General features: G+C 42.1%; 1 protein-coding gene across 1 annotated transcript in view; it reads left to right on the top strand.

The window, feature by feature from the left end:
- Positions 1-22,270, top strand: part of INPP5A (inositol polyphosphate-5-phosphatase A) — a 448,685-nt gene that overhangs the window by 386,156 nt on the left and 40,259 nt on the right. The gene's annotated exons all lie outside the window — the stretch shown is intronic.

Raw genomic sequence — 22,270 nt, 5'->3', positions numbered from 1 at the left:
GTTCACCTTTTCTGCGTTGCACAAAGACACGGTGGTTTGAACCAAAGATCTCAAATTTGGACTCATCAGACCAAAGCATAGATTTCCACTGGTCTAATGTCCATTCCTTGTGTTCTTTAGCCCAAACAAGTCTCTTCTGCTTGTTGCCTGTCCTTAGCAGTGGTTTCCTAGCAGATATTCTACCATGAAGGCCTGATTCACACAGTCTCCTCTTAACAGTTGTTCTAGAGATGTGTCTGCTGCTAGAACTCTGTGTGGCATTGACCTGGTCTCTAATCTGAGCTGCTGTTAACCTGCGATTTCTGAGGCTGGTGACTCGGATGAACATATCCTCTTCAGCAGAGGTGACTCTTGGTCTTCCTTTCCTGGGGCGGACCGCATGTGAGCCAGTTTCTTTGTAGCTCTTGATGGTTTTTGTGACTGCACTGGGGACACTTTCAAAGTTGTCCCAATTTTTCAGACTGACTGACTGACCTTCATTTCTTAAAGTAGTGATGGCCACTCGTTTTTCTTTACTTAGCTGCTAATTCTAACAGCTGCTTATTCTAACAGTCTATTCAGTAGGACTATCAGCTGTGTATCCACCTGACTTCTCCTCAACGCAACTGATGGTCCCAACCCCATTTATAAGGCAAGAAATCCCACCTATTAAACCTGACGGGGCACGCCTGTGAAGTGAAAACCATTTCAGGTGACTACCTCTTGAAGCTCTTCAAGAGAATGCCAAGAGTGTGCAAAGCAGTAATCAAAGCAAAAGGTGGCTACTTTGAAGAACCTAGAATATGACATATTTTCAGTTGTTTTGTTATGTATATAATTCCACATGTGTTAATTCATAGTTTTGATGCCTTCAGTGTGAATCTACAATTTTCATAGTCATGAAAATAAAGAAAACTCTTTGAATGAGAAGGTGTGTCCAAATTTATATATATATATATATAATATATATATATATATATATATATATATATATATATAATATATATATAATATATATATATATATATATATATATATATATATATATATATATAATGTATGTATGTGCACCGAAAACATAAACTGAAAATACCCTGTTTTGGCACAGTTTTTTACCTTTATTGACACATTTGGTATATATGGCAGATGTTCACCACAAACAAAGTCTTAGCTGCAAAAAGGGGGTTCTTTGTTTTAAGGCTTCATGCACACGACCGTAGTTTGTCTGCATCCGATCTGCATTTTTTGTGCATCAAATGTGGACCCATTCATTTTAATTGTGCCGCAAAAGATGCTGACAGCACACTGTGTGTTGTCCGCATCCATGTGTCCGTTCCGCGGCTCTGCAAAAAAAATAAATATATATTGCAGACAAGGATAGGACATTTATGCAGAAGTTAAAAAATAAATGGTGGCATGCACTTAAGGATGTCTAAATTCTAAGCCAATTTTTTTATTGTCTAAATGCATCTAAAATGAGAAATGGAGCAACTTTGCATTATGTCTTCGTTAGAAACTTTATTTTATTTCTATAACTCCTTTGCAGATAATGCATGGTAACAGACAAAAACCCCAAACCTGAAATAACAGTAGGATGCTTACCCCATAGTTAAAATCACTACTAAACTGTATACATAGTGTAGCAGCCCAAAAAAGATGCTTACACATTTCGGATTCATAGTAACATAGTACATAAGGCCGAAAAAAGACATTTGTCCATCCAGTTCGGCCGGTTATCCTGCAGGTTGATCCAGAGGAAGGCAAAAAAAAAACTGTGAGGTAGAAGCCAATTTTCCCCACTTTAGGGGAACAAAAAATTCCTTCCCGACTACAATCAGGCAATCAGAATAACTCCCTGGACCAACGACCCCTCTCTAGTAGCTATAGCCTGTAATATTATTACACTCCAGAAATACATCCAGGCCCCTCTTGAATTCCTTTATTGTACTCACCATCACCACCTCCTCAGGCAGAGAGTTCCATAGTCTCACTGCTCTTACCGTAAAGAATCCTCTTCTATGTTTGTGTACAAACCTTCTTTCCTCCAGACGCAGAGGATGTCCCCTCGTCACAGTCCTGGGGATAAATAGTCCTCTCAACCCGGACAACCCCTTTAATGCTAATCTATCTTAGTAAGTTAGCAAGAACAAGTGTCTGCAGGATCAGACTACGTCAAGTTACCATGGAGACACACAGGTCTGTATGGGAGCTGTAGAAACAAAACGACAGACAATTTGTAATTACAGCCTATTGCAATGTTGCTTCATTTCCCATTTCAAGATGCATTGATGCAATGTAAAAAAATGTCTGCAAAGAGCAATAGAGCCTTCTTCCTTGGACATGATCCATATACACAGCATGAGGCGTGCGTATAACGGTATGAACGAAAACCCTGCAGAGGATACCCGATGAGGTTTCAGCAAATAGTTTTAAACATTCCATACTTGTTACTTCTACTTAATGCCTTTTAAAGGGGTTTTCCGAGACTCTTTAACCGACGACCTATCTGCTGGTGAGGGTCTGACACCCAGGACCCCCGCCGATCAGCTGTTTGAGAAGACCACAGCTCTCCCGTGAGCCTAGTGACCTTCTTGCCACTCTTCCTAGGTCAATGATGACACATTCATCTGGCTTAGAAGTGACTGGGGCGGAGTATGATGCCAAGCACAGTATGCGATGTACGGCGCTATACTTGGTAAACCACGAAAAGGCCATGGCACTCACAAGAGCATCGGTGCCTTCTCAAACAGCTGATCAGTGGGGGACCCCCACCGGTCTCAGCGGATAGGTCATCAGTATAAAGATGTCGGCAAATCCCTTTAAGAAATAGCACTTTTGAAAGTCGTTAAGGGGTTAATTAAAACTTATCTTTGTCAGTCCTTCATTTTAATCGATTGCAGAACTGTTGCCTAAATTTATGTTAAACTGCATGTAAAACTTGTTGGAAATCTCTGATCTGCATGTCCCTTTGCTCGCATTGAGCTGCATAGCCTTCTCCTTTCCGCCAGGTAAAGTTTTCCTAGTCCTCCATGATGAGCGCGAGTATTTATCTCCATAGTCTAATCCAGTGCTGTAATATAATGAGAGTTTCAAGGGGGAGGACGGGGGGTCACATCTTTTTCCTGCTCAACATCCCGGGAAAGAGAATGCAGTGGAGCGTTTCTGGCTGTGACCACCTCTTAGCCGCCAGCTGAGGTCCTGATTATACTTGTCCCCCGAGAGGTCAGAACCGCGCTTGACAGGGTGGCTGCCGCTCTCGATTGTTCTTACTGATTGATTATGATGACGGTAGGGCAGAAGTGTGTAAATCTCTGCCATTCCTTATATACCCCCAGCCAGTTGTGTTAAGGGGTTCTTGATTTAAGGGGGGAGCATGTGAGGTCTTTTTGTAAGAAGGACTCGTGTTTGGGACCAGAGCGGCAGAAGATGTTCTCTGATGAATTGTGGGTTATTGCAGTTTTTATTGTTCCATTAACCTGCACTTGGCATTTGCCCCGGAGTTATAAAAGCTATAGGGACCTTGTCACTGACTAGTGTCATGGTGAAGTCCACACCAGACTGCGGGCTCCTATTTCTTGCTACAGCTTGAGGTATATAGTAGATGCACCTGGGGTTCTCCATTCATGCGGATCTGTGGTTTGCGGACCGCAAAATATATACAGTCGTGTGCATGAGCCGTAAAAGGGATCTCCTATGAAAAATAGTCTACATTTTTAAAGTCAGTTAATATAATTACATCTAGTCCTTTGGTTGAAAGAAAAAGGAAAAAGTCTGGTACCGTGTTAGCCAGTAGGAAACGAGTTTAGTGCTCTCATTAGGAGAAACAAAATAGGAGTATTGCAGGTTTGATACCTTTAAATGGCTAACAAAAATAGAAGTAATGATGTTACATAGCGAGCTTTCGAGACATCACCAGTCCCTTCATCAGGCGTACTACAAGAATATATAAAGAAACAGCAATATATATACAAGAAGAACAGAGGCATGGGGGAATGAATGGACATTTGAAAAAAAAAAAACAGAACAACATATTAAAGATCTTGAGAATGAGTCCTTAATTATCCTACAGATAAGGGGTGTGAAAGTTTTATGGTCTCTAAATTGATGTTATCTCAGAGACCTGGTGCCCCGACTATGTCTATAGAAGACTCTTTAGATCTTGTAGTGTCATAAATCCCAGGAACAAATTCAGTCCAGTATTCAAAGTGTCAAGCAGAGTTATAAATTTGTATTCCCAAATTCTTCTAGCTTTTGGGGATTTGAAGTTACCTTTTAATATGAGAACTTTCATGTGTTCTACATTGTGTCCTGGGCTACAGAAATGCTTAGCCACAGGAAAGTGTCGCTTCTTCTCTTTAATTGTGTGGCGGTGGGGCCTCATCCTTGCATTGAGTATCTGTCCTGTTTCTCCAATGTAGAGGCCTTGAATGTAACCACATGACAAAAGAAAAAACTGAACCGAGTTTCAATTCCTATAAAATATTTTTATTACTAAATTCCTTTACAAAAAATACTTCCCACAAAAAATATGAATGGAAATAGGATGCAGCATGAGCAGGGCTAACAGTCAGCTACACAAGGGAGGTAGTATATACAGTGTAATGGACGGCCCCATAGGTGGAAATAGACAAACATGACGCTGTCACTCTGAATGGGCCAAAGGGCGACTGTGGCTACTTTCACATCTGCGCTTACACTTTCTGCTATTGAGATCCGTCATAGGATCGCAAAATGGGAGTTCGGAAAACTGAACTCAAGGGAACGGAGTGCACCAGAACGCATTCCGTTCCATTTCTTTGCATTCTCATACCGGATACAAAAGCGGTGTTTTTGAGTGCGTCCTGAGATGCTGAGCAAGGCGGATCCGTTATGATTCACAATGTAAGTCGATGGAGACAGATCAGTTTTCTCTGAAACAAAAAAAACCTGTTTTAGAGACTGATCAGTCTTGGCTATCATGACGGAAACGTCTTTGTTGATTCATGACTGATCAAGCAAAAAGGCAAATGTGAAAGTAGCCTGTGCTAGGTAAATGGCAATGCTCACCAACAAGTACAGAGTCATAGTATATAAGGCCGAAAAAATACATTTGTCCATCCAGTTCGGCCGGTTATCCTACAAGTTGATCCAGAGGAAGGCAAAAAAATATATAACTGTGAGGTAGAAGCCAATTTTCCCCACTTAAGGGGAAAAAAATTCCTTCCCGACTCCAATCAGACAATCAGAATAACCTCCTGAACCAACTATAGCCTGTAATATTATTACACTCCAGAAATACATCCAGGCCCCTCTTGAATTCCTTTAGTGAACTCACCATCACCACCTCCTCAGGCAGAGAGTTCCATAGTCTCACTGCTCTTACCGTAAAGAATCCTCTTCTATGTTTGTGTAGAAACCTTCTTTCCTCCAGACGCAGAGGATGTCCCCTCGTCACAGTCCTGGGGATAAATAGATGATGGGAGAGATCTCTGTACTGACCCCTGATATATTTATACATAGTTATTAGATCTCTCCTCAGTTATTACAAAACTATAGTACTAACATTCAGTTCTTGCACAATAAAGGTATTAACCGTAACCACTGTAGGACGGCAGCCCCCAACCTCAACACACGTTTTACGTGTATCACTTTGCCAGTAAGAGCATCCAATCTAACAATACACCCAGCTATGTCTGGAATCCCCAGCGTAAAATTCTGTCATTTTCTGTATGCGGTTAGACTGACGCAACGTATACGCGTAGCTTCACAGTCACTTATTCAGCTATGTTCACGCTCTGTTTTAGTTGTATGTTTGCTTTTGCTTTGTGTGTGTTACATCTTGTCTCCTTCGGTACTGCAGCTGATATTTCTGCCATCTAATGTCACGGCAGTGTTTGACAAGCTGCGTGGGTCAAGGTCTGTATTGACTGTGCTGTGATATCTAAATGACAGCTTAGGGTGGGATTCCGTTATGGCTTTCCGTTATAACATGGTTATAACGGAACGCCCAGACAGAATGCAAAACGGAAGCCTTAAAAAGGCATTCTGTTTGCTCTCCGTCCTAATATAAGTCTATGGGAAATCATAACGGATCTGTCTGGGCCCTGTTATGCAAGACGGAAAACAAAGTCCTGTCGACAGGACTTTGTTTTTCGTCTTGCATAACGGGACCAAGACGGATATGTTTTGATTCCCATAGACTTATATTAGGACGGAGAGCAAACGGAATGCCTTTTAAAGGCTTTCGTACTGCATTCTGTCATAATACAAGTCTATGGGCAGAAGAACGGATCCGTCCTTCCGTCTTATGGATTCTGTTATAACCATGTTATAACGAAAAGCCGTAATGGAATCACTAACGCTAGTGTGAACCCACCCTTACTATGCTTAAGGTACTATTACACCAGCAGATGTTGTTCAGATCACAATAAACGATGGAAGATGATAGCGACTCGTTAATGACGCAAATTTGGCTTCTTATACACACAGATAATCGCTTGTACCTGCGGTCGTTACTCGTTCACTTTTAAATCACTCCTTGTTATTACATGTAACGATGGGGGACAGATGCTTGCTCAAAAGGCGTGTATGAGATCGTTGGCAAGTGGATGACTCCATATTATACGAACAGATCTGTTAACGAGGAGCGATAATTTTTTAGCATGCTGAAAGATTACGATGGACGAGAATCGCTCAATTTGTCGCTAATCTTTGAATCGTTCATACTTTTTACATCACACGATTCTCGTTCATTTTCACTTGCACGCACGAGAATCTGTACGATATTCGCTCCTGGCCTTTAGAAGGTGTGAGCTCCTTTAAAACCTCCTGCCAGTAGTGTGGCCCCTTTCACTTCCACTGGAGATTCCTGACTGAAGCTTACTAGACATCCCCTCACACAAAGATACCCTTTAAAGAGGATGTGTCAGCAGAAAATAACAATAGTATTTATGTTAAACATATTTTTATTACATTTTTGTTGCCATTTTTAAGTTTCCATGTTACTATCTATCTTTGAAAAACAAATCCTAATCACACTGGCCATTGTTCCTAATAATACCCGGGCACTTTCTGATCTATGGAGCTCTCTTCTCAGCGTTCATCTCACTATCATTGCAAGCAAGATTACAATGATAGGTATCCAGTATAGCATATCCAGGTGATGGTCACAGCTTTCCTCCTCCCCCTCCCTGCACAATGAACTCTGCATGGCTCACAAATCATGCCTGGAAAAGTATCCCATAGAAGTCAGTCATTTCCCGTCAATGATGGCTGCCCATACATAATATTTTAAAAACAAATCTACAATCAAAAAATATGTTTCACTGTGTGGTTTTAGTGAACAAAAAAAATATAGGTGACCCAGTCCTCAGTATCTCACTTCTGACAAGATAATTGATATAGCAATTTTTAAATATCTGTATAACATCATTTGCATACAGAATTAAAGGGGCTGTCCCATTATTACATATGTTCATTGTATAGGTCATTAAAAAATTACTCATGTTTGTTGGTTACATGCTATTAAAATACACACAATGTATGCACATCCATCTACTGAGCTGAGCGCTGGTGGTCACACATGCTCCGTCACTCTCCCCACAGCCAGGTCTCTGCTTAAAAACAAGAAAGCTAAGGAGCGGAGTCTGTGCAGTAGTATGGAAGGATACCGAAGAAAACATTTTCTGCAGGGAAAGTCATAAGGAACTTTAGTGTCGGCTTCCAGAGGGAGAAGAAGACTCATTCAGCCCAAAGCCCTTCTCCAGCAGCATAGAGAAGCAAAAGCACCAAGGGAAGCAATACATGATCATAAATGTATGCTAGAAACAGCCTTTCAGGACTTTTCGTATGAAGATGACGCAAGGGATAACCCCTTATGTTAAACAGCGCTTACTAGTGCTCCGCAGTATGTGGCTCAGCTAGAACTGGCAATCTGTGGGCTCATATACTACACGCCTGCACTTTTATATGAAGACCCACAGGGGTTCTTTTCTCCCAAGTGCCGTATGAATGCCTCTCCTACAGGCACCAGGATGTCCAAATTGCAGGTCCATTCAGCAGTCTTTGCAACTCCATATAAGCCCTAAGTTAGGCTAATTTCACACTTGCGGCAGGCTGTTCCAGCATGGGAACAGCCTGCCGAATCCGTGCTACCGCAAGTCCACCGTGCTGGCGGAAGTCCACTCTGGCCCTATTCACTATAATGGGGGCGCGGCCAGACGTCCGGCCGCAACACGGCAAACAAGCCGAGAGGCGGACAGACAAAAACCGCAGCCCACCCCCATTATAGTGAATGGGGCCTGAGCAGACTTCCACCATCACGGTGGACTTGTGGTAGCACGGAGCAGGCAGGCTGTTCCCCCACCAGAACAGCCTACCGGAAAAGGATACCGCAAGTGTAAATGTAGCCTTATAGCGGTACTACTGTGTGCATTGTGTCTACAAGGTTCACATACATTTTATGTACATTCAGAGTTAAGCCTCTTTCACTCATTCGTAAATCTTCATGGTCTCCATGTACAGCACATGTATCCACGGACCCAACACAGATGCTATGTTTGGTCCGTGGTTTGCACAGATCGTTGCTAGAACATGCTTTAGAAATTAATTTTCAGCCTAGACATGTCCTTGAAATACAGATGACACACGGAACAAACACTGACATCTTCACAGATAAACCACCGACAATCTTGTCATGGATGATCATCGGGGACATAGACGTGTGAAAGAGGCCTTCCTATCGTTGCAGCTTGTTTCTTGTCTAAAATATAAATAATTTCCCCGAAGTCCACATCATCCAAAACTACCATTTTTACAGTAGGGGTGGCAAACTGATTTCAACCTTCCCAAAGATGCTTCTAGACCAGGTTTCCTTTAGTTATCCATGTAAATAGAAGTTTGAGGAACAGACACCTTTTTAGGGTTTCCCAAAGGTGATAAGATTGGAAGACCCTGCATGAGACCATAATGTTGCCCAGTTCTTGCTGCCGATCTCCATGGACGGCTCCAGTATAATGACTGTAAGCTGTTACTTTTATGTATTTTCCTTAATCATACAGTTCTCTTTTTCTACAGATAAGCGGCTGACAAACCTCATTGGTGCCACTTATTTCAGATAAAAATTGAATTGGACAGGTAAAAATCCAACCTGTCCGACCCCGGTTATCCACAATGGCAGATGTCAAGGGACTATCTGTCGCCAGTCATAGACATTTCATTATAAAAATGGACAGGACCTGTCAACAGCTTAAGCCTCATTTGAACTGTTACCTTGATTCCTTTTGCTTTGAGATCCTGCACCATTATGGTAAATGACCGGAATGCGGTGGGCTTTCTCTGGTTTACAGTGCACATCACTGGCTGCATACTGTCCAGAACAGCTCTGCTGATTTCATGTTTTTAGGCGAACTAAAACTTTATTTTTGTGAATTGGTTAAAGTACTTAAAATGTATAAAGGGGTTCTCCTACCATAGATCAAATTAGGCCCCCTTTTTGTTGTTATGCCACCCAGAACAGAAGGGCGTTGCGTTTTACTTCCTCCACAGCCTTTACATTACCTTTGGGCCCAATCCTCCCTTCCTTCTGTGGTAAAAATGTACGGTAGTTCCTGTTGAGAGGTGAGTTCTATATAGGTCCTCGACACCCAGTAATAAAAAGGGATGGAACCAGCTATGGCTGTGCCCTTTGTACACAAATAATAAGCACGTCAAGGCTAAATCGATCACCCAATGAATGATCACATCTTTCATGCACCACTTAAAGGGAACCTGTCATCAACTTTAGGCTGTCCATACTAACAGCAGTATAAAGTAGAGACGGGTGAGTTGATGTCAGTCGTCTGTCATTTATAAGTTAAAAGTAAGTGTTTGCCGAGAATCAACATCACAATCATTGCAGACTGGGCCTGGAAAAGAGTCCCGGCCTCCTGAGAAGAGTCCTGGTTATTCATGAAGTCCTGCTCTCCTGCCCACCTGCTGATGACTGACAGTCTTCTACCTAGTTTTCTCTAGTCGAACTGCCAACCATCAGCAGATTGGCGGGAGAGCAGGAGATTATGTATAATGATGACTCTTCTAATTTTAGATTTGACTCTTTTCCAGGCCTGGGCTGCAATGATTATGATGCTGGTTCTCAGCAACCGCTTACTTTTAGCTCATGAGTGACACACCGCTGAAATCAGCATTTCTGGCACTATTTTATGCTGCCCTCAATGAGGTCAGCATGAAGTTGATGACAGGTTCCCTTTAAAATCATTGTTTTTGGGCAGCTTATCACCCTATGTAAACGGGGATCTGCTTCCGGCAAATTATGAATCTGTATGGGGATGAATGATCGTAATGGTGATCATTCATCATTGCTGCATGTTGATTGATTGCTGTTTGTTCCCAGTCATTGCCCTGAATATCGGCTCATGTAAAAAGACTTTTATGTGTGGTGTATTAACATGCAAGACATACATGAAAGGGGTTCTCCGGGTTCTTAATTCAAGATAGGTCATGAGTATCAGATTGGCAGGGGTACGACACCGGGCATCCCCGCCAGTCAGCTGTATGAAGGGAAGGCGCGCGCAGTCGCTCTTCTCTCTTCCTGCACGCCATAGACATAGCAAAACCCCCGCCGATCTGATATTGATGACCTATCCAGAGGGTAGGTCATCAATGATAAAAACCCGGGCAACCTCTTTAAAAGTCCTGAGATCCAATGCAAAATGTGTAACCGATTATGTGCCATTTATAATACTTGTCATCTTACATGTCAGCGGGGCTTTTGGGTCCCCTCAGGCACCAGGGCCCAGCTGTGATTGCTAGCTCTGCACCCCACGATTAGTATAGCTTTCTTTAGTAAATCCCGGAGAGGATCTCTAGGTGGTAATCTTCTTATATACTTTTTATTACTTTTTTTTTATCGTATAGTTTAATTTCATCCTTTACAATGATAACTCTTTATGAATGAGAATTTTGTAATTCGTTGTCATCTCTTTGGGCAAAGCCAAGTTAAAAGTGGCGTAAAGCCACAGCGACTCTGGCACCCGCGGTAAATTCAGAGTCGTCTGTCAGGTCAGGCTTGGCTGCACTGATCACTGCTCACCCTTGTGATGAATTTTGCCTTCCCATGTTAGTTGTGGCCCTGGAGCCAGGAAGGCAAGACAGCGGCAGTGATGGAGTGCTGGCATCTGACTCCGAGGCCTTAATCCACTAGTTTACAGCGCAGAGGGCAGGGACTGAGATCAGGTGCAGAATACGGGAATGGCTCTGTTAGCTGTCCTAGCAAATGCCGCCTGTGATTCATTAGAATTACACGAATCTTAATAGAGTGAATCTGGAATATCACTTTCCATGTTGCTTTAATTTTATGATCCCTTTTTGGTGCCAAAATGTAAAACAGATAATACATTGTATGCAATGGTTGCTGAGATTATTATATTTTTTTTTCCCCCTTTCCATTTTTTTTCTTTTTTCTAAAGTTGGCTTAATGTTGTCCAAACCTGATTTCAATGTGGGTCAGCCACGCGTCTATTGTATATATGGAGGTGTCCCGGCTGTTTCCCCATGGAAGATATTGGTTGAAAGAAGGATCAGGAAGTTGGATTTCAACATGCCGGATACATTGTCCCTCGCAGGACCGGTTTGGGAGTGAATTACTCTACTCTCCCCATTCAGGACACATGCATGCTCAGCCAAACCCAGTGCGCAAGTCTATGGTGGAAGGGAGTCAGGAGGAATAGCTGTCAGCCAAATAGTGGTCAGTAAAGTATATGGCCGCCTGTGTCAGCTGATTACAGTATGATTTTGAAATTCATCACAGCCAAAGTTTATTAGACAAAAATAATAATAATTGGCACAAGGTGCAGTATAATGGCTACAATAAGAGGCATTTTTTACTTTAGCAGTAAAAGGAAGTTGTTGTTTTTTTGTTTTTTTTTTAAGACTTTTTTTTTTGGGATGTTAGACATAACTGAAGAGCTGCTGTGTGACATATAACCTTACATACGGTATTTGACCCCCAAATCTCTATAGGTTTGGATGTGACAGTAGTCCAGTGATCGCCATCGTATGGCTCTACAGCTGCCATCATGCCCAGATAGACATGATGGGAGTAGTCATTTTAGCAACAGCTGCAGAGCCACTGGTTGATGAACATTGCAGCAGTCCAGCAGCGGTACGGAGTCTTGGTTTCTTGTGCCGTATGTTTCTCTTCTCTAATAAGCTGAACTAGTTGGATGTAGCAGTGCTGGCCTGGTGGAAAGAAGTCTTCAGGCAGGACATAGTTTTATGTACAGACTCCAGACAGATACGGAAGAAGAAAATGTGCAGGACGCAGCGCTGTCTCTTCTCCGTCTGGTGATCGGTGCTGACCTGAAGCTGTTAGCAAGGTAACATACATCCGCCAAACTCTTCACATCCGTGGCAATGAGCGAACAAGTGACTGTGTCTTATACTTCCATGGGAACTTGTTTAAGGAGGGTCACGCAAGTAGCAGTCATGTATAGTTTACTTAGAAACTGTTCTAGGCTCTTCCAAACTGTAATGAATATTTGAGTCCTCCACCCCAGTAAGGAAAAAATATACTTTTTCCCATCTAGAAGCCATGCCTTTCCTAATGCACTACAATAACTGGTCGTTTTTTGTTGTAGAAGACTGGCATTTCATGTTATACATCGTGGGCCACAAAAAAGTAGCCTGCCTAATAGTAAATCTGTCTTAGTTGTCCATAGCAGCCAATCAGAGCGCAGCTTTCATTTTTTCAGAGCCCTGTAGTAGTGAAAGCTGAGCTCTGATTGGTTGTTCCGATCATAAGTTACTATGATGCGTTCAGTTCAGGCCAGGGGACTGCAAATAAATGGAGTCTTTATTTCTAATTCAACCGCCTAATGTGAGCTTGGGAAACCAGGTCCAAAATGACACCAAAAACTTGTGCCTCTACAGTCGTGGCCAAAAGTTTTGAGACTGACACAAATATTACTTTTCACAAAGTTTGCTGCTAAACTGCTTTTAGATCTTTGTTTCAGTTGTTTCTGTGATGTAGTGAAATATAATTACACGCACTTCATAGGTTTCAAAGGTTTTTATCGACAATTACATGACATTTATGCAGAGTCAGTATTTGCAGTGTTGGCCCTTCTTTTTCAGGACCTCTGCAATTCGACTGGGCATGCTCTCAATCAACTTCTGGGCCAATTCCTGACTGATGGCAACCCATTCTTTCATAATCACTTCTTGGAGTTTGTCAGAATTAGTGGGTTTTTGTTTGTCCACCCGCCTCTTGAGGATTGACCACAAGTTCTCAATGGGATTAAGATCTGGGGAGTTTCCAGGCCATGGACCCGAAATGTCAACGTTTTGGTCCCCGAGCCACTTAGTTATCACTTTTGCCTTATGGCACGCGCTCCATCGTGCTGGAAAATGCATTATTCTTCACCAAACTGGTGTTGGACTGTTGGAAGAAGTTGCTGTTGGAGGGTGTTTTGGTACCATTCTTTATTCATGGCTGTGTTTTGGGGAAAAATGGTGAGTGAGCCCACTCCCTTGGATGAGAAGCAACCCCACACATGAATGGTCTCAGGATGCTTTTACTGTTGGCATGACACAGGACTGATGGTAGCGCTCACCTTTTCTTCTCCGGACAAGCCTTTTTCCTGATGCCCCAAACAATCGGAAAGAGGCTTCATCGGAGAATATGACTTTGCCCCAGTCCTCAGCAGTCCATTCACCATATTTTCTGCAGAAGATCAATCTGTCCCTGATGTTTTTTTTGGAGAGAAGTGGCTTCTTTGCTGCCCTTCTTGACACCAGGCCATCTTTCAAAAGTCTTCGCCTCACTGTGCGTGCAGATGCGCTCACACCTGCCTGCTGCCATTCCTGAGCAAGCTCTGCACTGGTGGCACTCCGATCCCGCAGCTGAATCCTCTTTAGGAGATGATCCTGGCGCTTGCTAGACTTTCTTGGACGCCCTGAAGCCTTCTTAGCAAGAATTGAACCTCTTTCCTTGAAGTTCTTGATGATCCTATAAATTGTTGATTGAGGTGCAATCTTAGTAGCCACAATATCCTTGCCTGTGAAGCCATTTTTATGCAACGCAATGATGGCTGCACGCGTTTCTTTGCAGGTCACCATGGTTAACAATGGAAGAACAATGATTTCAAGCATCGCCCTGCTTTTAACAGGTCAAGTCTGCCATTTTAACTCAATCAGCCTGACCTAATGATCTCCAGCCTTGTGCTCGTCAACATTCTCACCTGAGTTAACAAGACGATTACTGAAATGATCTCAGCAGGTCCTTTAATGACAGCAATGAAATGCAGTGGAAAGTTTTTTTTGGGATTAGTTAATTTTCATGGCAAAGAAGGACTATGCAATAAATCTGATCACTCTTCATAACATTCTGGAGTATATGCAAATTGCTATTATAAAAACTTAAGCAGCAACTTTTCCAATTTCCAATATTTATGTAATTCTCAAAGCTTTTGGCCACGACTGTACTATGAGTCCTCCATGTTCAAAGAAAGGGGGGGGGGGGCATTAATTGATAAGTTGCGGTCCTTAAAGGTATACACCACAGCCTGTCAATTAGTGTAGAAGTGTGGGGGTAGGTAGAGAGGTCGGGACACCGCTGCTGTCATGAATATAACAGAAATAGCCCCAGAAGTCCAATGTAGCCTTTGATTGATCCTATTTGGCTAAATGTTTTTGTACCATTTTGGTTTATATTAGTACAGGCCAAAATCTTAAACAGGGAAGCATATTTGGGAAATATAATAGAATCCAGGCAGTAGAAAAACATTTAATACTCAAAGGTATAGCTTCAGTATCACTAGACAAGTTGCACCATCTGATACGGTCAGTTGTAAGAGCTATTATAGACATGGCTGTAATATAATATACACACGTGGACAAAATTGTTGGTACCCTTCCATTAAAGAAAGGAAAAAACCCACAATGGTTACTGAAATAGCTTAAAACGGACAAAAGTAATAAATAAAACTTTACGGAAAATCAACTAATGAAAATAAGACATTGCTTTTGAATTGTGGTTTAACAGAATAATTTATAAAACAAACTAATTAAACTAGCCTGGACAAAAATGATGGTCCCCTTAGCTTAATATTTTGTTGCACAACCTTTTGAGGCAATTACTTCAAGCGATTTCTGTAACTCTCAATCAGACTTCTGCACCTGTCCGACGGTATTTAGGCCCACTCCTTGTGAGCAAACTGCTCCAGCTGTCTCAGGTTTGAAGGGTACCTTCTCCAGGCTGCATGCTTCAGCGTCGTCCACCGATGTTCAATAGGATTTAGATCGGGGCTCCTAGAGTCCCCTTCAGAATAGTCCAATGCTTTGCTCTTAGCCATTCTTGGATGTGTTTAGCTGTGTTGTTTGGGTCATTATCCTGTTGGAGGATCCATAACCTGCGACTGAGACCAAGCTTTCTGACATTGGGCAGCACATTTCTCTCCATAATGCCTTGATAGTCTTCAGATTTCATTGCTCCCTGTGGCAGATGCAGCAAAGCATCCCCAAAACATAACCAAGCCTCCTCCATGTTTCTTATGTATCTATGCTTTATTTTTGCAGTTTTGTCTAATCTTTTCAAAGGACATTCTTCCAGAAGCTTTGTGGCTTGTCAATATGCATTTTGCCAAATTCCAGTCTTGCCTTTTTTTAATGATTTGCTTTCAACAGTGGTTTCCTCCTCGGTCAACTTCTATTAAGTCCACTTTGGCTAAGACAGCGACCAGTGGTGTGATCTGACACTAATGTATCTTGACCTTGGAGTCTCTTTGGAAGTTGTTGTGGGCTCTTTGATTACCATTCGTATTATGCATCTCTTCAATTTGTCATTCATTTTCCTCTTGGGGCCACGTCCAGGGAGGTTGGCTACAGTCCCATAGACCATAAACTTCTGAATAATATGTGCAACTGTAGTAACAAGAACATTAAGCTGTTTGGAGATGTTTGTATACCCTTTACAAAAGCAATGTCTGATTTTCATTAGCTGATTTTCAGTTAATTCTTATTTATTTTGACTTTTTTCAGTTTCAAGTTATTTCAGTGACCATTGTGGGTTTTTATTTAATGGAAGGGTACCAACAATTTCGTCCACATGTGTAGAATTGATATTATCATGACGGTATCTTTTGTGATCCATTAATACAGAGGTCAACAACCTATCTGCACTCCAGCTGCTGTGAAACTACAACTCCTAGCATGCACACTTGCTCAATTGTTCTTGGAACTCCCATAGAAGTGAGTGGAATATTCTGGGAGTTGTAGTTTGAGAACAGCTGGAGTGCCGGAGGTTGCTGACCCCTGCATTAATATATAATGGAACTTTTATAAGGGGGCAAGTAATATTCCTCCTCAGGGGACCTGCTTGTTGAATTGTACTTTTGGGGGGCATCACGACCTCCTAGTATAGTCGGTTTTTTTTGGTTGTTTTTTTAAACTGTATTTTATTGATATTTGCTTGTGATTAGATTCGTGATTTACCAGAGTGCATGGAAAGTAGAAGACACTATTTATAGGAGAGACTAGGTAGCTCTGGATCCATGACTATGTTGAAGTCTGTGTGTCTGGATTTCATGGGTAATATTTTACTACCTTGGAACAGTAGTGTCTATAATTCTGTGTAAGACGTGTCAGCCGATGCAGCGCACGGCCGTAAATCCTGGCCATGATTGATTGCCAATTACATAGTGTTTTTATTTAGATTTACTGTTAAGGATAGCAAATGTGTATTCAGTGTGTAATTTCAAATTATCAGGTTTTAGAACCTCAAATGTTAGCACTTCAGATCCTCATTTTCCTCGGTGTCGGTATTGTCCTGTATTTAACTTCAGATAGTACGAAAAAAAATCAATATGTAGGAGGCATCTAGTTAGGCCACCTCTACTCCTAAGGATAGAGCAGTCCCCACTGTGCCCCTCTGCTCTATCTGGACAGGAATACGTGGAGGTACACACCTATTCACATGTTAAGATTTCAGCAATACCAGGGGTGGATTGGCCATAGACCCTACAGGGAATTTCCTCCGTGGGCCGATGCTCTGGGGGCCACCCAAGCCCTCCTCACTGCCGCTGGCCAGGTACATAATGATCTCATGCCCTAAGGCAGTGATGGTGAATCTTTTAAGAGACAGAGTGCCCAAACTGAAACCCAAAGCCCACTTATTTATCGCCAAGTGCCAAGCCAGCAATATAGTATATTTTCCATGTATCATTTAGCTATAATAGCCTGCCTACGTTCAATGCACTGCCTGTGCTGTTCATAGTACGCACTGCGCTGATGAAGGACAGGAAAGGTCTAAGGCATATTAGTACACCAAAGACTTTTTCAAGGTTGCGGGTGCCCACAGATTGGGCTCCGAGTGCCGCCTCTGGCACCCGTGCCATAGGTTCGCCAACACTGCCCTAAGGTACTTCTGTATTTAACGTGTATTATTATTTTTTCTGGCCTATGTCAGAGAATACAAAAAGAAGGTAAAATATGAAAGAAATGTAAAACTTAGGCCTCATGTACACGGCCGTTGTTTTGGTCCACATCCGAGCTGCAATTTTGGCGGCTCGGATGCAGTCCCATTCACTTCAATGGGGCCGCAAAAGATGCGGACAGCACTCCGTGTGCTGTCCGCATCCGTTGTTCCATGGCCCTGCAAAAATAAATATAACGTCCTATTCTTGTCCGCGCTTTGCGGACAAGAATAGGCAGTTATATTAAAGGCTGTTCATGCCGTTCTGAAAATTGCGGAACGCACACGGACCCGCGGTTTGCGGACCGCAAAACACACAACTGTCATGTGCATGTAGCCTTACATGGAGCAATAATCTGTCACAGTAAGGCCCCTTTCACACGAATGATACGGATTTTGTCTTGATCTCTTCAGAAAAATGCTGAAGGTTTTGCACGCAAGCTCAGTCATCAATTGCGTTCAGTGGTTCCGTTTTTTCCACGCGGTTGCAATCAGTGTTGATGCGTTTTTTCACGCGTGTAAAAAAAAAAACTGAAGAATTACAAAGAACATCTAGCAACCATCAGTGAAAAACGCTTTGCATCTGACTGCAATGCTTTTTTCACGGAAGTTCCTTTTACGTTTATGGGACCAAAAACGAAGAAGATAGAACATGCTTTGATTTTCACTTAACGCAGAACTTATGCATGAAAATCAACGCTCATGTACACAGACCCATAGAAATGAATGGGTCAGGCTTCAGTGCAGGTGCAATGCGTCCAATTTGCGCATTGCATCCGCTCGGAAAACTTGCTTGTGTGAAAGGGGATAAAGCCTCATTCACATATCAGTGATTTCCGTCAGTAATTTTGAGCCAAAACCAGGATTGAAGTCTCCACAGACATAAGGAAAAGATCTGCACCTGTTCTGTGTTTAGAGCTAGGGATGAGCGAATCGACTTCCGAAGCAGGAGCTCTGTACAGTATTAGAATGGATTGGCTCCGATGAGCCAAAGTTACTGCTTCGCGAAGTCTCGCGAGACTAGGTGCAGTAACTTCATGAATTCATTTGTACTGTATAAAAACATTTCCCGAACTCTAGTTCGGTTCCAAGTGGTAGCAATAACTTCGGCTCATCGGAGCCAATACATTCTAATACTGTACAGAGCTCAGTATTAGAACGAAGTTTTATGCAAATTGACTTTGGATGTTTCATCCAAAGTGTATTCGCTCATCCCTATTTAGAGCCACATCTGTTTTTGACTCAAAATCAATGATGGAAAACACGGACGTGTGAATGAGGCATAAGCTGCCTGCAAAGCTGTGAAAGTGGCAGCGTTTGACAGGCAGCTTATAAAAATCCCATAGACTGCAATGGTGTTCTATCCAAGTCTGTGGTACATGCGATCAGAGGATCTCATCTTCAAGTCTCCTAAAAATGACAGGAAATTTGAAAAGCTTTCTAAAAAATAAAACAATAATATAAAAAATTCAAATAGCCCAATTTTACATCTACAAATAAACAAAATATAAACATATGTATCGAAAATAAAAAGGTCCCAATAAGAAATACAGCTCGCCCCCTGCAAAAAGCAAACCCTCACACAGCTCTGTAGATGAAAATATAAAAAATGTATGGGTGTCAGCATACGGGAACACAAAGAAAATGTTTTATGTTTTTAAAAAAGTTTTTTTTAAGTAGTAAAATATAATAAAACTGATAAATGTACTATACTGCTAAGCAGAATAAGGTTGTTGTCATTTTTAATCATACAGTAAACGCCATAAAAGCAAAGCCCAAAGAAAAACATTTATTCAGTTTTACTCCACAAAGTATTGTTTTTTCATTTTTCAGGAAAAGCTGTGGTAAATTACATGGTGCTATTAAAAAGTTGTCCAGCAAACAGGAAGCCCTCGTATAACTATGTGAATGGAAAATTTAAAGAGTTGTGGCTCTTGGAAGATGGGGATTAAAAAATTAAAATGCAAAAACAACAATTGGACCAGTTCCTAACCCTGGGTTCACACCTGAGCGTTTTACAGCGCGTTCAAACGCGCTGTAAAACGCTTAAGACATGAAAACCAATGCTTCCCTATGGGAAGGGTTCACACCTGGGCGTTTTACAGCGCGTACGAACGCGCTGTAAAACGCCCGACGCTCAAACAAGTACTTGAGCTTCTTTGGGGCGTTTTGACGCGCGTTTGTGGCCATAGGACACTGCAGTCAATGACACAAACGCGCGTCAAACGCGCGTTTACTATTACAAAAAACGCGCATAAAAACGCGCGTAAAACGCGCGTTTGAGGAACGCTCAGGTGTGAACCCAGGGTAAGGGATTAAACATTCATCTTGTTCACTGCTACGCTAAACGCTGTGGATTTTCCACGCATGGTTCTTCTACCCTAAAAGTGTGGTGGATTTTCTAAAAAATTTTTTTTGCTCCAAACCTACCTGGAATTAGCTTTAACTTTGCTTCCAATTGGTTTTCAGTGGGAAATCTCCTCGCCCTTTCATTGAAATGAATAAAAAAACATACAAGAAAAACGCAACAAGAATGGACATGATGCTCATTTCTAAATCCGCACAAAAGGTTAATTTCGGCGCTAGAGAAAAAAAAACAGTGTACGTGAGATTTGTTTAATCTCATACACTTTGCTAGTACTGTATTACGCTGTTTTTCTGCATGGAAAGCTGCTCGTAATGCACACCATGTGCAGGCGCCCTAAGGTTATGTTCACATGACGGATTTTGACATTGAGTCAAAATCTGACGCACATCCCATGGCAGAAACTGCGGTCTTGCTCTTGGTTTCGCTCTATTCGATGCTATTTGTGGCCTTTGAAGTGCTCCGCGTGGTAAATGTGCCAAGAATGGGCGCGTCCATTTTTGGCGCGGTCTAGAAATCTGCAATGGAAAATGGAACTGCTGTGCGACCTCCCATTGGAAACAATGGCAGGTGGTTTTAGTGCAGATTCGGTATGCTTTTCGGTGCGGAATACACTCTGATACTTTTGGCTTAAAAAATATAAAGGCCTAAGGCCTCATGCACACGACCGTTGTTCTGGTCCGCATCCGAGCCGCAGTTTTTGCGGCTCGGATGCAGGCCCATTTACTTCAAAGGGGCCGCAAAAGATTCGGACAGCACTCAATGTGCTGTCCGCATCCGTTGCACCGTTCCGTGGCCCCTCAACAAAAAAAATATAACCTGTCCTATTCTTGTCTGTTTTGCGGACAAGAATAGGCATGTCTACAATGGGCCGCCTGTTCCGTTCTGCAAATTGCGGAAGGCACAAGGGCGGCTTCCGTGTTTTGCGGATCTGCAATTTACGGACCGCAAAAAACTGAACGGTCGTGTGCATGCGGCCTAAGAGTTCTAGCCTTCTGGAAGCGATGATGCTTTCTCACATTTTGCCAGTTGAGAAATGCACCATCATAATGAGTCGTTCTAGGTAACCCAGTGGTTAGACTTTCAAGGGGAAAGGAAGAAAAGAAAGCCGTACGTACACCCAGGTAGCTTTTTTTTTTTTCCATGTTATTCAGTGTAATCTTATAGGCGCCATAGCAACATTATCCATTCTGTGCAAAGCTAGCGCCTGCATCTTGCCAGAGGCAACAAGGACTTCCTGGCCACCATGAACAAACAGTGCGCTCCACACGGGCGAGAATGCAGGGCAATGCTTGGTAATCATTGAGGGAGAAGGAGAAATAGGTGTGAATGGAGGAATGAAGGAATGGTGGTTATCCAAGATACAGGTGGGCAATTGTTAGTGTTATCACCTTGGTCCATTAATTATGATAATTACTCTTGTAGCTGTAATATAACACAGATAGGAGCTGACTTTTCCACAGGTTCACACCCACATACAAGTTTACTCTCAGATAAGTCTGCATACTCTGTAATCCGACGCATTAATCATTTCCTTAAAGTGACCTATTCCTGTTTGCTATGGCATTAAACTGTCATGAAGTTTACCAGCTGGATCCATATTCATCTGTGTCCGTTTTTTTTCTTTTCTCATCCTGACTATAAATATATATATTATGTGTCTGATGGGCTGATTGTCTATCATTGTGCAGACAGAGGTTACAGTATGCCATTGCTACGTTGTTGCTTCTTTTATATGTTTGTTTCCTAGTCTTTTGCGTCTGCAGTTTGATTTATTTCTTGTAGGAGTTTGTGGACACTAAATAATTTGTTTTAAAGATACGTCAGTCTGGATGGAGCATAAATCCTGCTGTGTCAGATGATACAGCAAGACATGAGCTGAATTTCTGTGTGCGTATGGACTTGTAGAGCAGTTACCTAGAGGGGAAATCCACCCAAAAGTAATCCTAGATATATGTATAGGTGTAAGATCATGGGGGTCATTTACTAACATCCTTACAACAGTTTTTTGAGTAAAATTTTTTTTGCAACTTCTAATAAGACTATGGGACAATATTTTATGTACAGTGATGTCGCAGTACAGGTATAATAAACACAGTGATGTCACAGTACAGGGATAATAAACACAGTGATGTCACAGTACAGGGATAATAAACACAGTGATGTCACAGTACAGGGATAATAAACAGTGATGTCACAGTACAGAGATAATAAACACCGTGATGTCACAGTACAGGGATAATAAACACAGTGATGTCACAGTACAGGGATAATAAACACAGTGATGTCACAGTACATGGATAATAAACACAGTGATGTCACATTACAGGTATAATAAACACAGTGATGTCACAGTACAGGGATAATACACACAGTGATGTCACAGTACAGGGATAATAAACACAGTGATGTCACAGTACAGGGATAATAAACACAGTGATGTCACAGTACAGGGATAATACACACAGTGATGTCACAGT

This window comes from Bufo gargarizans, chromosome 6, assembly GCF_014858855.1.
Source record: "Bufo gargarizans isolate SCDJY-AF-19 chromosome 6, ASM1485885v1, whole genome shotgun sequence".
In the NCBI taxonomy this organism is placed as follows: Eukaryota; Metazoa; Chordata; class Amphibia; order Anura; family Bufonidae; genus Bufo; species Bufo gargarizans.
This window is presented reverse-complemented; position numbering and strand designations above follow the sequence as displayed.